Source organism: Cebus imitator, unplaced genomic scaffold (genome assembly GCF_001604975.1).
Source record: "Cebus imitator isolate Cc_AM_T3 unplaced genomic scaffold, Cebus_imitator-1.0 Scaffold227, whole genome shotgun sequence".
Lineage (NCBI taxonomy): Eukaryota > Metazoa > Chordata > Mammalia > Primates > Cebidae > Cebus > Cebus imitator.
Window position 1 is genome coordinate 456,984 of NW_016107542.1, and position 17,569 is coordinate 474,552.

The 17,569-nt window shown below is 37.8% G+C and overlaps 1 long non-coding RNA gene across 1 annotated transcript in view; it reads left to right on the top strand.

The window, feature by feature from the left end:
• Positions 1-16,868, top strand: part of LOC119466770 — a 34,321-nt gene extending 17,453 nt beyond the window's left edge. The window contains exon 4 of the long non-coding RNA XR_005195233.1: positions 16,399-16,868. This is a non-coding gene — a long non-coding RNA (uncharacterized LOC119466770). The remainder of the gene's footprint in view (positions 1-16,398) is intronic.
• The last annotated feature ends 701 nt before the right edge of the window (positions 16,869-17,569 follow it).

Below are 17,569 nucleotides of genomic sequence, written 5' to 3' on the forward strand. Positions count from 1 at the left end.
TTAAAATATTGGCTCTCTCGGGAAAGGCTCCTTCTTCCACAGTGTATCTGCCGGGTCATGTCATGTTGTGAGATGCTAAAGTAGAGGTGTTGATCATACTTTGTGGTTTTTCCATTTAGAAAAGAATTCTTAAACACATTCTTATTTATCTTTGCACTATTAATTAATGTAACAGGAAGAACAGTTTAATGGTGAATGTGAAACCTTTATTGAGTACCTAAATTTGTTCTAGATGTTAGCTCATTGAATTCTCACCATTGCTCTATGAGAAAAATGTGAGAAAACTGAGACTCAGAGATGTTAGGTAACTTCCACAGAACATACAGCTTTCTGTTGAGAGCTGGTAGGGAGACAGAGGTTTAGCTCTCTCTAGAGACCAGAGCTTCCACCATGTCATACTGAATACAGTAACATTCTTTAAGATTTTTGTGCATAAATATACATACAGATGTATGTATATTGTTCATGTACCATTTTATTAAAATATCCAACTGAACAGCCAACATTTTCATAATAAATATTATGGTGATAGAACATTATGGCTTAAAATCCTAAAAGTACCCACTGGAAAAGACCTTAAAATCAGGAAGCTCAACAAGTGATTCATTGCTTTTCCAGCTGCTGCCTGGACATTGCCTGCAATGTGGAACTCACTGTCTCAAGGGCAAACAGTTTCACGTTTTACTCTTAGAAAGTATTACCATTAGACTATCCATCAGGCATCTCAAATTTAACGCGTTCAAAACTTAATCCATAAAGTTGTTCCATAATTTTGTTTAAAGTTAATTGAGGAGCTGGGCTTACCAGAGAAGAGCAGGCACTAATGAGGATAACATTATTCCATCAATAATTAACGACAGATTATATTTTAAGATTTTTTTTTATTACTGAGGCCAAAGAAAGAGGTCAGTAGGAACTGTTGCCTTATATCCTTGAAATTTACCAAAATTACCTTGTTAGAGCTTAATGCTCCATTTATGTTAGAAGACAATTGCGTCAGTCAGAGTTCCAAGCAAAAAGCAGCCGGTACCTTCAAAAGGGTTTTGAGGCATGTTAATGAAAGGACGTTTACAAAGGTATGGGCATAGTTCAAGGAAATCGACAGAGTAGATCTTCACCACTGCAAGCATTTCAGGGACAGCAATTGTGGAGGACCATTAGCAGCTATAGGCATGAGAGAGTGAGGAAGGAGCAAGTTTCAGCAGAACCCAGGGCAAGTGACGATACAAGACCCCCAGCAAAGACCTGGAACCAACCCAAATGTCCATCATCGATAGACTGGATAAAGAAAATGTGGCACATATACACCATGGAATACTATGCAGCCATAAAAAATGATGAGTTTGTGTCCTTCATAGGGACATGGATGAATCTGGAAACCATCATTCTCAGCAAACTGACACAAGAACAGAAAACCAAACACCATATGGTATCACTCTTAGGCGGGTGTTGAACAATTAGAACACATGGACACAGGGAGTGGAGCATCACATACTGCAGTCAGTAGGGGGGGACTAGGGGAGGGACAACAGGAGTGGGGAGGGTGGGGAGGAATAATGAGGGGAGAAATACCAGATATAGGTGATGGGGGGGATGAAGGCAGCAAACCACCTTGCCATGTATGTACCTACGCAACAATCCTGTACGATCTGCATATGTACCCTAGAACCTAAAGTACAATTTAAAAAAAAAATGACATCCCCTCCCCTGCCTCCAGAAAAACTGTGGCCTTGGGTGGAGGCATGCTGCCTGGAAGCTCAATCAGGAGAACAGATACCCTGACCCCCCTGTCTTCACTGCCCGCAGAGCTCCTGATGGTGGCTGAGTTCTCACTCCTACTAATTGGAAGACAGAGGACAAGATTGCTTGCTAACACAGCCCAGGACACAATATTCCACGTCACCCCATACATTAACCCGGTCTTTTTTCTTCCTACTTCTCTCTGAACACCTATCGGTACCATACTCTCCCATTTCTGCCTCCTAAATCAGCAATAGGAAGGCCAGCTAGTTTCAAAGTAGCCTTAGACCATGAAGGGAAATAATAATCCTATAGCTCTATAAGATTTTGCCATGCAACAATGTTAGCATGTATCTCTTGGATTGTACAAATTAATTCTAAAAGAAATTTTATGACCTTTCTTCCATATTTTTGTATCATAATTAGCAGACCAAACTGGCTGATAGGCATGTATAAATTTTATACACATACCGATGCATATTTAGAGATTATTTAGTGTTCACACATCAAACTTTTTTGTCTTTTGCTCTGATTCCTTTCTGAGACTTATCTAACTGTTCTTTGTTAAAGGCTTTATTAAGCTTTAAACACTGGTAATATAAGTTCTAATCTCGGAATTACGTCTAATTGCTTTATCCCTATCCCCAATATCTTCCAAGCCTTGCCTTTTGGGAATTATGTCTTAACTAAATTTTCTGAGACTAAAATTTTCTGAGCAAGTAGTCTCAGAACCAGATTTTCCAATGGGATCTGCTTATGTCATCGAAGATAGGAGGTCTGATAAATAGAATTTATATCAGACAAGCCAGGTACATTGTGAGAAAAAAGGACATCCTTCATTTTGTCGTAGAACCCTTGAGACGGAGTTGACACAACTTGAAAGACAAGTTCAAATAAACTTTTGCACCCATTTTTCTTGAATGTTGATGTGACAGTCTATTCATAGGTGTTTTGAGCTTGAGATACTTTTTTAAATTCATTTAAATCACATGTTGGTTTTCCCCACTGTGCGCATGTCAATAGATCTGACAGTGGAACATCAGTCAAAACCGACACACCTTGGTGATGAGAATGACAGATTTTTATGCACATGAGCAGAATGAGGGCAATGTTTTGTCTTAAAAGGTAGCTAAGACATCAGCAAGTTAGGCAGTGAGGCCTTCAGAGTTCCATAATTCTCTAACATGTGTTTATTTTTTACCCCTTGATGTTAGTAGTGTGGCAAGTAGACTGAGAAATAGGCCTTTTGAAGTCAGATACTTATTTGTTCATGTAGTTTATTGAGCCTCTCTCTTCTTTTGAGGCAAACATGGCAACAGAGGTGAGGCATGAAATAGGGAATAAAACATCATCCTTCTCCTTAAAGAACTGGTAGTTTAGATGGGTGACAGTGTCACATCAAAATGAAAACTTCTGGCAGCAGAATGTTGTCTGTTCCAATGGCATCTTTTCATTTGTTCAGTGCCATAGCCACTAAGTAGGCAAGGACCCATGAGACAGTAGGTGAGAAGATACGGGTTTGTACATGTGCCATGGGCTTAATAAATCACACCTATTGTCATGACCAATTGGTCCTGTCTATTACATGCATCCCATTCTCCCATCCTAAGGACACTGTGTGGTCCAGATCCTCATTAGTTCTCATGTTGAGCAGTTGCAACCACCCAGTTTCCTGGTTTAATATTCAAGATTATCTTTTCTTTACTCTTCTTAAATCTATTCTTTGCCACCCCTGGAATGAACTTTGTAAAATGTGAATCTGGTAGTCCCATTTCCCTTCTTAAATGGCTTTACAGTTTCCCATGTCCACCAAGATATGGTCCAAACTTGCCAATGAGCTCCATGATGATCTGATTCCTGTAGACCTCTCCAACATCTTCCCATGGCCTTTCCATGGATCCTGCCATAGTGACCTAAGGGTTCGCCAAACTCAACTTCTGCTTCGTGCTTTAATGCCTCCATGTCTCTGTGCATGGTGTTGGTCTGCCTGGCCAGTCTTCTCTTTTTTAACTCTGCTCGTGTTCTAGAGGTCTAGCGCAATTTTTCCCCATCTCTATCACCATCAAACACCATCATCTATTCCCTGGATGACCGCAAAAGCTTCCTAACTTCTGCTTCACTCTACATCTACTCTTGCCCCTTCCAGTCCATTCTTGACTGCCAGGATGAAGAAAACCATGATCCACCCCTACTCCTATTACCCATAGGAAAAAGAACAGTATCCTTATCAGGACCTATGTAGGGGGTCCTACCAGGCCCTGCTTGTCTCTCCAGCCTCATCTCCTCTTTATGCAGCTCTTCTTGCATGTCTTTGAATGCCCTTGAATGTCATGTTTCCTCTGCCATGGGCTTTGTACATTCTGGCCTCTCTTCTTACGTTGCTTGCCCATCTGTCCTACCCATTCCACAGATCTCAGTTCAAAAACTGCTCTGAGAAGGAAGCCTTCTCTGAACCTTAGTCTAGATTAAGTTTCTTTATTCTGCACATTCATAGAAAAGTGTTTCTTTACTTCATAGGATTCACCTCAGTCTGCAGTTGGTTGATGACTTGGTTAGTGTCTATTTCCCTCTCACAAGCATGTGTCATGAGAGATGGGCAGCATCTGTTTTTGTCCATTACTGAATTCCTAGCCTAGCAAAGTGCTAGTCACAAAAGGGGCACTCAGAAAAAATTTAATCAGTGGATCAATTAATCCGTCCACTAAGCCTCTTGCTCAGTTGCTTCATTTGAAAAGCCTTGACACCATCATCAGTGCTATCATCTTATATACCTCTTTGGAAAAATGTCTGTTCAATATCTTTGCCTATTTTTAAAGTGGGTTGTTTATCTTTTTGTTGTTGAGTAGTAAGAGTTCTTTTATATTCTGGATACCAGACTCTTACCAGATATGTGATTTGCAAATATTGTCTCCTATTCTGTGGACTGTCTTTTCACTTTCTTGATAGTGTCCTTTGAAGTATAAAAATGTTTAATTTTGATGAAGTTCCATCTATTCCTTTATTGTTTGTTGTTTATGCTTTTTGTGTCATATCTAAGAAACCATTGCCAAATTCAAGATCATGACAATTTACCCCTATGTTTTTGATCCACAAAGTTCTTTTGACTTTTAAAATTCTATAAGATAAGTCATTATTGGTCACCTATTACACACAAAGAACTATTGGGATTTCAGAGGAAACTGGATATTGGAGACTCAAGAATCAGAATGGACAAGGCATCATTTTAGTGTTAGAATTAAGTCCCAAGATTGAAACTTCAGAAGTGCCAGAATTTGATTGACTTATGTAGACAAAAAGATTTGGGATAGAAGTCTTTAAATATAGATACCAAGATAACTTAAAAGACCTGAGACCTCTAATTAAAACAGTTTAAGGAAAATTGCAAAATACATAAAGGCAAATAATAAGCTCTGAAGAAAACCGGAAAAAAAATCTGACATATTCCAAGTCTTGCTTGAACTAAAGAACACAATGCTATTTGTGTAGAGGGAAAATGTTAACAAATGCTGCATACAGTTATGGACTACATATATACAAATGCATCCTAGATAGTGCAGGAAAAGGAAAAAACTTAGTTTCTAATTTAGCTCTAAGCAAGATAAGAGAAAGACTTGCCTGATACATAGTAAATGCTAAGTAAAGAGTTTGTTGGATGTAAAATAAAATTCCTGAAAGAATAATGGAATATACTTATGCAGAGTAAATGCTCAATAATGTATTTGTTGGCCAGGCGCGGTGGCTCAAGCCTGTAATCCCAGCACTTTGGGAGGCGAGGCGGGTGGATCACAAGGTCAAGAGATCGAGACCATCCTGGTCAACATGGTGAAACCCTGTCTCTACTAAAAATACAAAAAATCAGCTGGACATGGTGGCGTGTGCCTGTAATCCCAGCTACTCAGGAGGCTGAGGCAGGAGAATTGCCTGAACCCAGGAGGCGGAGGTTGCGGTGAGCCGAGATCGCGCCATTGCACTCCAGCCTGGGTAACAAGAGCGAAACTCCGTCTCAAAAAAAAAAAATAAATAAATAAATAAATAAATAAAATGTATTTGTTGAATAAAAAATAAAACTCAGAAAATAAGTGAATTTGATGTGACCACTATAAATGCTCCTCCATTGAGAAGTGACATTTCAAAGTAAATTGTTAATCAAGAAGAAGTAAATAACCACATTTCAGAGAGTAGCATCTCTGAAAACAAACAAAAAGAAAAGAAGGAAGAAAGCAAGCAAGTCAGCTAACCTACTTACGAGTCCATAGGTACGATACTAGGCAAAAAAAAACAAAAAGAACTGTTTTGCAAAAGATAAATTACTCAGACCACAGGGACATAGCCATTTACTATAGATGGAGGAAAAAACAAAATCATAGTAATAGTCTAGTGTTATTCTTATGTAGATATGTTAAGTTAGAATAAACATACTACTTCCTCCTCTCTTCCTTCTCTCCTGTCCTCTCCTATGGGCTCCTCTCTACACCTTTCTGATTTCCCTTTTGTATTCTGAAGAATCTTTTAGCAGGAACAGAACAAGGATACAGATATGGGAGTGATATTGTTTATTGCTTGTGAACAGTAGTTTATACTACTGTTAACAATAGTGTGTATATACCAGGTTTGTGTTTTGTTGAATTCATTAAGACAGAGAAATCAAATAATAACCCCTTAAAACATTCTATATTATGATCGTGGTGGTGGTTTCAATACTCCAGAGATTTGTCAGAACTCATCAAATTTTACACTTAAGTATATATTATGCCTTAATAATGCTGACAAAAAGGAAATAAGTCAACCATAAGCAGGTTCCTTGTGCAGGGAGAAGTGGCCTACTGCCCCCCAGCTGGGGAGAGGTATGACCAAGCCTGGAGGGTCCTGCAGGATGGCATTGACCATGGAAAAAGTGGAGAGATGCTGTTAGCAAGCACATCACAGAATTCAAATAGAGTTTGCAGTCTCTGATTTTGTCTTGGACACCAAGTCATGTGCCTTAGTGCAAAAATGAAAACGGCAGTAACAACCAGAATTCAAGGGATTCTGAAAATTATGGGCATAAGATCAATATGGTGAATGATAGAAATTTAACATTTCGTTTTTTGCTTAGAAACATACTGGTTTTCAATGAAGATCAGTAATATAAAAATGTTAGATGATATCATTTCATACCCGTTAGAGTGGCTACTATCAATTTAAAAAAATAAAAGTCAGAAACCAGAAAATAACAAGTGCTGGAAAGGATGTGGATAAATTAGAAAGCCTTGTATGCTGGAGGTAGGAATATACAGTGGTACAGCCATTATGAAAAAATTATGCCAGTTCCTCAAAACATTAAAAATAGAATTACGATATGATCCAGAGATTTCACTTCTAGATCTACACCCAAAAGAACTGATAGCAGGAACCAGAACAGGCATCTGTATACCTGTGTTCACAGCAGCAGCGTTGTGTGCAATTGCCAGAAAGTGAAAGCAACCCAAGTATTTATTAACAGATGAAGAGGTAAGCACAAGGTTGTATTTACATAAAATGGAATGTAATTCAGCCTTAAAAAGGAAGAAAAAACTGTCATATACTACAATATGCAAGAAACTGATGGGCATTATGCTCAGTGAAATAATCCACTCACAGAAAGACAAATACTCTATGATTCCACTTATGTGACATGCCAGGGTTGTTGTGGGGGAGGGGGAGACATGGGAGGCAGAAGAGCGGAAGAGACTTCTGTTTTCTCTAGAGAGGGAGAATTCAAGCAGGTGGCTTGCAGGGATCGTAGCCTCAACTTTTCAATGTCTCTTCCATTCCTCCAGTGATAAAAGGAGGCACTCTTGGTAATTTAAAGATTTTCTAGCTGTTGAAGAGAGGTAACAAATAGCAACAGGAGGAAAGGAACAGTGGGGGAAGTGGCTGAGAACACAGGAAAGTTCACAAAAGCAAAGTTGCAATTTTACGAGTGGGAGAAGAAAACGGTGAATTCAAAAGTTGTAAAAGAACGGAGTGACAAAACATCCCAGCAAGCAAGAGCAAGACATTGTTTTTAGCTGATGAACAGAGCTATTGGCTAGCCAACATTTGGTTGAAAAACAACATGTTTCCCATAGATAGCCAATGTTTATTGCCTAAGTATTAGTTCTGAGGAAACACCCAGCAAATTATAATATTCGTAAGCAGATATTTTATAAGTGGAAGTCATGGATATGCCCACAGAAATAAAAAAGTATAAAGTCACACTGTTCAGATTAATATAATTCGAGATGCTTTTTAATGAAAATTCTTATTTATTTTGTGTCAGAAGAACACCAGGGAATAAAATTATTTTGAAAAGAGGGTAGGTGGAGGACAATTCATAGTCTCCCTCAAAATGGGCAAAAAGTAATTGTATCCAAAACAAATTTTATATCTAGTTATTTGAGGTAATATTTAAGCCTTTCTTAAAATGATTATTCAGGGAAAATTATTCAGTTGGGATTATCCTTACTTTCTATAACTTGTTTTTTTTGGTTGTTTTTTTGCCCTGGTATGTGGCTTTAAGCCAGTCCTCTGATTCTTAGAATGCTCCAAAAAAAAAAAAAAAAAATGAATTAAGGAAAAGGAAAGAAAATTCAAATAAGTCAATGGGGCTGCTTGGCAGTAGTGAACGTAAAGCATGTGATTAGGAAGAGGCTGAAATGAACTAAAAGCAAGGCAACTGCTTTTTTCAATAATACTATTTCTATCCTCCATTTCCATAGAAGAAAGCAAGCTAAAACGGTATAACAAAAATAGTGAATATTTATCAGACTGAGTGTGTGATGTGCCAAGGCCAGACCTAAGTGCTTTGTATGTACAAACTCAGGGAATATTAACAGCAACCCTGGAAGGATGGTACCCTTAAGTGCCGATTGTTACACTTTCAGGAATTTTGTGAGCCTATTGGTAGCTTGAAATCAGCTATTCTGGGAGAAAATTAAAATATGCTACACATCAGAGATTTTAGGGTGAAAGCCGTTTGTTAAACATTTTTCAGAACAACACTGCTATTGCCTTCGTTCACAGATGGGTAAACTGTGGCACAGAAATTGAATGACTTGCCCGTAATCATGCAACTAGTAGTTGGTGGAGTTGAAATTTTATCCTAGGCAACACCACCTGGGAGCCCAAGCTTTCAGTCATCATGTTATACTGCTTATGATATGACTAAAATGCATTGGCTGGGTTTACAAAGCCTGGGTCCCAATTTGGACTCGTCTGCTACTCACTGTTAAAGCTGTCTGAGTCTCAAGACATTTCATAATAGAATGCTTCATATTTATCTCTGCTATATCATAAATAAAATATATTATGTGAAAATGCAAAATAAGCCTTGATTCTTTTCATTCCTTTTTTCTTCCCTTTCCTTCCTTTTTTCTCCTTCCCTTCTCTTCTCCTCTTTCTCTCCCTCCCTCCCTCTCTTCTGCTCTCCCTCTTTTCTTTCCTTCCTTCCCTCTTTTCTTTCCTTTTCTCTCCTTGTTTCCTTCCTTCATTCCTTCCTCCCTTCCTCCCTTCCTTCCTTCCACACTGATTATGTCTACGCTATTGATTAGGATATATGTGACTCTTGCGGGACTTTTGGCAGCATTTAAGGAGGACTAGAGTGAATTTTCTCCCTAATGCTTTCTCATTATCATAGAAAGCAGAACAGCTGTGCTGACAGTGGGCACTATCATCATCATTAATAAATATTTATTGAGCACGCTCTTTGTACTGAACTCTGAGGACATATTAAGGTAGAAGATAAGGTCTTGGAGCTTGTCAAATGAGTAGCTCAGGTATTATAACAAGAGGAAATTGTTCAAAAGAGAGAAGAGAGTAACCACAATGCATGGGTCAGCTGGGGTAGCCTCGGGACATGTGACGGGGAGGGGTAGAACAGCACCTGTACTAAAAGAAGTGTAGAAGGGGAGGTGGGCATTATATGTAGGAGGAATGGTTTGAAGGAGAGCACTGAGGCAATCACCGTTTTGATGTTTGGAATAAATCAGTAGTGGAGTTCAGCCTACGTAGGAGAAGAGGCTAAAAAGGATGGATTCTGGTTTGAGGAGGGCCTTCAGTGCTTTACTGAGGAGCCTTCATTTTCTTCATTTTCTGAACAGTAAAGAATCACCCAAGGTCTTGGCTAGGCGTGGAGGCTCACGCCTATGATCCCAGCACTTTGGGAGGCTAAGGTGGGTGGATCATTTGATGTCACAAGTTCAAGATCAGCCTGGCCAACATGGTGAAACCCCATCTCTACTAAAAATACAAAAAGTAGCTGGGTGTGGTGAGGCAGACCTGTAATCCTAGCTCCTTGGGAAGGCTGAGGTGGGGCGATTGCTTGAACCCGGGAGGCAAGATTGTGCCACTGCACTGCACTCCAGCCTGGGCCACAGAATGAGATGCCTCTTTAAAAAACAAAACAAAACAAAATACCCAAGATTCCTGAGTACGTGAAAGATGCATAAAACAGTACTGTGAATAAGATTAAGCTGGGGGCAGAATTACTAGAAACAGAGAATAGTTATACAATAATCTATTATGAAGGCTTTTTTTTAACACTGAAAATCCTTAGGGAATACTTAGAATTATAAGCAAGATACAATGGGAATTGTAAACTGTGATTATGGGACAAAAAGCACATGGCGAAAAAGATTGGCAAGAACTGCAACTCAATTAGCACAGTGATTGGGTTGAGCCAGTGGAATTTAAGATGTTTTTTTCTTTGATCGAATATTTGGTAATATAATTTACCTGTACAAAAAATACATGCAAATAATAAGAGTTACTGACAACAAAAGAGATGCTTGAGGCAGACATGAATTTTAAGTAAAATGAGGAATTATGCTTTAGACATGGTAAAATGAAGGAAAACCATTCAAATATGCATGGCTTTGGCGCAATTGGAGATATGGAACTAAAATTTTGGAGAGCAGTGAAGACTTGACACCTTGTTTTCTTTTCTTCTTTTTTTTTTTTTTTAAAGATGGGGTTTTACCATGTTAGCCAGGCTGGTCTCGAACTCCTGACCTCAAGTGATCCACCCACCTTGGCCTCCCAAAATGCTGGGATTACAGGCATGAGCCATCACACCAGGCATGACACCTTGTTTTCTGAGCATGGGAGTGACCAATGATTCTGAAAGGGCATTCAAAGGAGGGTGGACTGAGCAAGAAGGCCTAAAAGGTGGGGATTTGGCGAAGAAGATGCAGAAAGTCAGGTGGAAGTGAAGTCCATGGAAGGGACTGATCATAATTTACCTGAGAAAAAGGAGAAGTGTTAAGACAAAAAGACCAATGCAACTTACTAGATTATAAAATAATTGACTTTTAAGAGTGAAAAAAGAACAGATAATAATCACTCTAATTTCTTAGACAGATGGAGTTAAAAAAAATAATAGTAGCTTCATTTACGGAATGTTTCCCTGTGTTGGAAGCATAATATGTGCATTTATTGTCTTTTATAATTTTCACAACAGTGCGTTGTGTTACATGCCATTATAATAGCCCCAGTCTTCAGATGAGGAAACTGAGATAGAGTTCAAGACAGCAGGATCCTTAGAAATGTTTTAGAGCATATTCTCTCACTTTATAAATGAAGATAAGAGGGCTCACAGGTGATTTGACATGTCCAAGGTCACTTGACTTGCCCAAGATGGAACTTCATTTGAAGAAAGGGAGTTCATATTGAAGGGAGACTAGAAGCCACATTCTCTCTTGTCAATGGTCAACCCATCCCCTAGGGTTGCTGAGCCCTGCCATCAATAAGCCTGTTATGGATTATTTCCAAAATTGATATGGAAAGGACGTCAGCAGTATTTCCTCATAGGTACTTTCCACATTTCCTCAATATATAAATTGTCTAAAGATGGAAGGTTTTTTTTTTTTTTTTAATGAGCTTTTTGAAAACTATGTATGTATTTATTTAAGAGACAGGGCCTTGCTCTGTTGCCTAAGCTGGAGTGCAGTGGTGCAATCACAATCTAGACTGAAGCCTAGAACTCATGGACTCAAGCAATCTTCTTGCCTCAACCTCCCAAAGTGATGCGATTACAAGTGTGAGCCACTGCACCAGACTTAAATGTGCAAATGTTGATGCTTACATCACTCAGTGTTCTTTGGCTTTTCCAAGTAGCTTTCCTTTTTCATTATTGGCAATATTATATCAGATTTCACATGTGGCAATTGTTTTTAAGCCTAGCAGTGCATCCATCGCTAATTTTTTTTTTTCCTGGAGAAAGGGCATGGTGGATGTTATTCAGGAAAGAGGAACAGTTGTGACAACTCAGAACACTGATTAAAAATTTAAGTCTGGCTGGGCGTGATGGCTCACACCTGTAATCCCAGCACTTTGGGAAGCCGAGGCGGGTGGATCACGAGGTCAAGAGATCGAGGCCATCCTGGCCAACATGGTGAAACCCCATCTCTACTAAAAATACAAAAATTAGCTGGGCGTGATGGCGTGCACCTGTAGTCCCAGCTACTCGGGAGGCTGAGGCAGGAGAATTGCTTGAACCCGGGAGGTGGAGGCTGTAGTGAGTCGAGATCATGCCACTGCACTCCAGCCTGGCAACAGAGCGAGACTCCATCTCAAAAAGAAGAAAAAATTTAAGTCCTAGCTAATGCAGTAAGACAAGAAAAAGAAGTAAGAGGTATACAGATTGAGAAGGAAGTAATAAAAGTCTTTGTTCACAGATGACATAATCATCTATATAGACAATCTGAAAGAATCACAAAAATACTCCTGGAACCAATAAGCAAATATAGCAAAGTTCCAGGACACAGGTTAATATACGAAAGTTAATCACTTTCCTATATACTAGCAATAAATAAGTGAAATTTTAAATTGAAAAGACAATACCATTTATACTAACACCCCCTAAAATGAAATACTTAGTCATAAATCTAACAAAATATGTACAAAATCTATATGAGAAAAATTATCAAATTATGATGAAAAAAATCAAAGAGGAATTAAATAAATGGAGAGATATTCTATGTTCATAAATAGGATGACTCAATATTATCAAGATGTCAGTTCTTCTCAACTTGATCTATAGATTTAATGCAATGCTAATAAAAAGCTTAGCAAATTATTTTGTAGGTAATAACAAACTGATTCTAAGGTTTATGTGAAGAAACAAAAGACTCAGAATAGCCAACACCGTATTGAAGGAGAAGAACAGTTAGAAGACTGACACTACCTGACTCAAGATTTACTACAAATCTATCGTAATCAAGACAGTATGATATTAGTGAAAGAATAAACAAATAGATCAAAGGAACACAATAAAAAAACCAGAAATGGACCCAATAAATATAGACAACTAATCATGAAAAAACAAGAATCTAGGCACAGAGCGTCACAAATATTGACTGAGAATGTATCATACACCTAAATGTAACACAAAACTATAAAACTCTTAAAAGATCACATGGGAGAAAATCTAGACAATGTTGGGTTTGGCTTTTTAGATACAGAGGTACGATCCATGAAAGAATTAATTGATAATCTGAATTTATTAAAATTGAAAACTGCTGGTCTGCAAAAAGACAGTGTCAAGACAATGAGAAGACAAGCCATAGACTAGGAGAAAACATTTGCAAAAGTCCTGATTAAGGACTGTTATCCAAAATGTACAGAGAATTCTTAAAACTCAACAAGAAGGGCACAAACAACCTGATTTACAATGCTCCAAATAACAACAGCACTTCACCAAAGAAGATCTGCAGATGGCAAATAAACATATGAAAACATATTCCACATCATATTTCACAGGGAGATGCAAATTAAAACAACAGTGAGATACTGCTTCATATCTGTTAGAATGACCAGAATCCAGAACACTGACCGTAGCAAATGTGGCGAGGATGTGGAGTAATAGGAACACCCATTCACTGCTGGTGTGAATGCAAGATGTTACAGCCACTTTGAAAGATGGTTTGGTGGTTTCTAGCAAAATGAAATATATTCTTACCATACAATCCAGAAATTGCATTTCCTGGTATTTACTCAAAGGACTTGAAAACTAATGTTCACACAAAAACCTGCACGCCAGATGTTTATTGGAACCTTATTCCTAATGGTCAAAACTCGAAAGCAACCACCAAACTTCAGAAGGTAAAGGACATCTTGGATATACATTAAACCATTGTCTGGATATACCATAGTTTTATGTATATCCAGACAATGGTTTAATGTATATACATTAAATGTAACTGTATAATGTATATCCAAGATATACATAAACTATGGTATATCCAGACAGGAATATTATTCAGTGCTAAAAATAAATGAGTTAGAAAGCCATGAAAAAACATAGAGGGAACTTAAATGTATATTACTTGGTAAAAGCAGCCAATCTGAAAAAAGCTACTTTATTTTTTCTGAAATACCTACTGTATTATTCCAACTATATGACATTCTGGAAAAGGCAAAACTATGAAGAAAATAAAAGATCACTGGTTATCAATGATTGAGGCAAAGGGGATGAATATGCAGAGCACAGAGGACTTTTAGGACAGTGAAAGTACTGTGTATGATACTATACTGGTGGATAAATATAATTATACATTGTCCAAACCCATAGAATGCATAGCACTAACTGTGAATGTTAATTAAACTATGAACATTGTATGATAATTATGTGTCAATGTAGGTTCATCAGTTGTACAAATGTACTGCTTTGGTGTGCCATGTTGATAATGGGGGAAGCTATGCATGTGTTGGAGACAGAAGGTATACAGGAAATCACTGTACCTTCCTTTCGTTTCAATTCCACTGTAAACCTAAGACTGCTCTGAAAAACTGTCTTAAAAGAGTGTAATTAATGCTTTGAATTGACAATTCAACCCTACAAAAGAAGGTGTTTAGGTTCTAAGGTGCCTAATAACTGGTCTTCCTTTTCAATGTTTATGCAGTACTTTAAGTCTCAGATGAAGACAGTTTCTAGATATGTTTTCCTGGTTTCAAAAATGCCCTGAATGCTGTACTGCAAATCAGCAAAGACCATATACTATACTCTTGACTATGACCAGAAACCATCATGGCTCTACTGAAACATTAGGCCCTAGAAGTGTTAAGAGCAAATTTCACAGTCTAAACTCTCACTAAGGTGGGGAATTTTATAAATTTTGCTCTTAGCATAGGTGATATAAAACACGAAAATGTAATTATTAAAAAATTTTATTGTAATTAATTTGACTTAAGGTAAATGTGTCCATTTTACTACATTTCCAAAAGTCTGAAATTATTGCATATGCAATTTTAGGTACTCATTATTAACTGGCTTTCAATTTTTGTTAAATTGTTACATTTAATATATTTGCATAGTCATTGGGGCATGTTCATACGTGATAAACTAGTTTGTATACCACCAGTATCTTTGTAAAAATAACTTACAAAGAATGATTATATTAGAAAGTTGTATCTAATATTGATTTATTATGATGTCCATGAATTCAAAGTAGAAATAATTGATAGATATTCATAACATCTGGCTATTTGTCAATTGTGGAAAAAGAAGAACCGAGATTGATTTGTATGTTTTATTGTCATCCACCATTATCTATTTGTTTTTTATTTAATTTTAATTTATATTTAATTTATTTATTTGATATTTATTATAATTAATTTAAGGCCGGGCGCGGTGGCTCAAGCCTGTAATCCCAGCACTTTCGGAGGCCGAGGCGGGTGGATCACAAGGTCAAGAGATCGAGACCATCCTGGTCAACATGGTGAAACCCCGTCTCTACTACAAATACAAAAAATTAGCTGGGCATGGTGGTGCGTGCCTATAATCCCAGCTACTCAGGAGGCTGAGGCAGGAGAATTGCCTGAACCCAGGAGGCGGAGGTTGCGGTGAGCCGAGATCGTGCCATTGCACTGCAGCCTGGGTAACAAGAGCGAAACTCCGTCTCAAAAAAAAAAAAAAAATTAATATATTTAATATTTAATTTAATTTAAATATCTATTACTCATTTATCAAAAAAGATATTTTAAGTATTGGAACCTATTCGAATTTTTTTTTGCCTAATAATTATAGAATACAGCCCATAAACTCTTGATTATGAGACCCATGTTTTAATAACCTGCCCTAAAAGCAGAATATTTACATATTTTCTTTCTTTCTTTTTTTTTTTTTTTTTTGAGGTGGAGTCTCGCTCTGTAGCCCAGGCTGGAGTACAGTGGCACGATCTTGGCTCACTGCAACCTCCGCCAACCGGGTCCCAGTTCAAGCAATGCTCCTGCCTCAGCCTCCCAAGTATCTGGGATTACAGGCACAAGCCACCATGCCCAGTTAATTTTTGTAGTTTCTAGTAGAGATAGGGTTTCACCATGTTGGCCAGTCTGATCTTGAACTCCTGACCTCATGATCCACCTGCCTCAGCCTCTCAAAGTGCTGGGATTACAGGTGTGAGCCACCATGCCTGGCCAGAGCAAGAAGTTTCTAACTTGTGTATCCCCTATTGGTCCAAAGAATTTTTAACTCACTATGAGTTATAAGCCATGGTGAGTTGCGTTAAAAAAAAATTTTTTTTAAAGAATAAGAAATAGAACAGAAAATATTAACCTCAGAGGGCATTGCATTTAGTCAGGATAAGTATTGTTTTAGAAAGTTTCATTTTAGTTACTGTTTGTTGGCTGTCAGATTCATAACTCATTCTTCCTTTGACTCAGCTCTATTAAGGCAGGGGAAGGGGGACTCTTGTGGGCTGCACTTTCCAGCTTCCTATGTCAGCTGCAGTCAACCCATGAGAGGCTGACTTCTAAGAAATGCTTACAAGCAAGAGACAGGACAGCTGGAACACAGGAGGAAGGGAATGTTCTCTTCTCTTTCTGCTTGTAGCTGCATCTCTACCAACAGTTGTATCTTCATTACTCTAACTGAGAATTATCATGGTTTCAGGTTTCACTACAAGACCCTGGTCTCTGGGGCTCATTAATTATCTCTGGGCTTCTCAAATCCTAGAGGGGATAAGTGACTTCTTACTGTTGCTACTCAATACTTTATTTAACTTCTTAGCTCTTTCATCATCTATGTAACAAATTCCCTGAATTAAATTCCTTCTGTTTTCCTGGTTGGACCCTGACTGATCCAATTCACTGTGTAAGTATGTATGTAATAGGTCATGATACATAATACATTTCTTACTTTGAGCAGTTAATAAAAGTTTGCAAGCCACGGTCTATGGAAATAAATTTGTTAGCATGTAATGGATGGTGCTGAGCCCATTTCTTCAGTTGGTCACTGATGGCTATCACTGAGTTGCAGAACATGATCCTGGAGACATTTTTCTTCTTCTTTTAAGGGAAACTGTTGTATAGTAGATGGTAATACTGATTGGGAATGTGGACACCACGATTCTAATCTTAGTGGGTGATCTTGGGCAATCCATTCAAACATGTGTTTTACTGTATTATGCTTACTTTGTGCATGGAACCAGAAGTTCTAAGATTGATATGTATTTTTTAAACCAGTGGTTATTATAAGAAGTTTCAATGATATCATTTTAAGTAAGACTGATAAACAGTCTGTAATAGCTTAAAGACCAGTGGTGATAGCATTAGAAGGCTATTTAAAAGAACAGTCGTTTATTTATATCATTAAATTATGCTTTCACTATTATTTTCCTCAATTAGTAAGCAGTTATTTATTATGTTAGCATTAGAAATAATAGCTCAAAATTCTGGTCTTAAGTTCTTGGGAAAATAATTAACATTGATATGGGCCAAGAGAACTGCAGAATATTAGGTAACTGTGGTTACAGGTAATGTCAGTTGATAAATCACACCATAAAATCCATCCCTGATAAGAGGATATATTTTTTAAGTGTTTTAATAAAATATA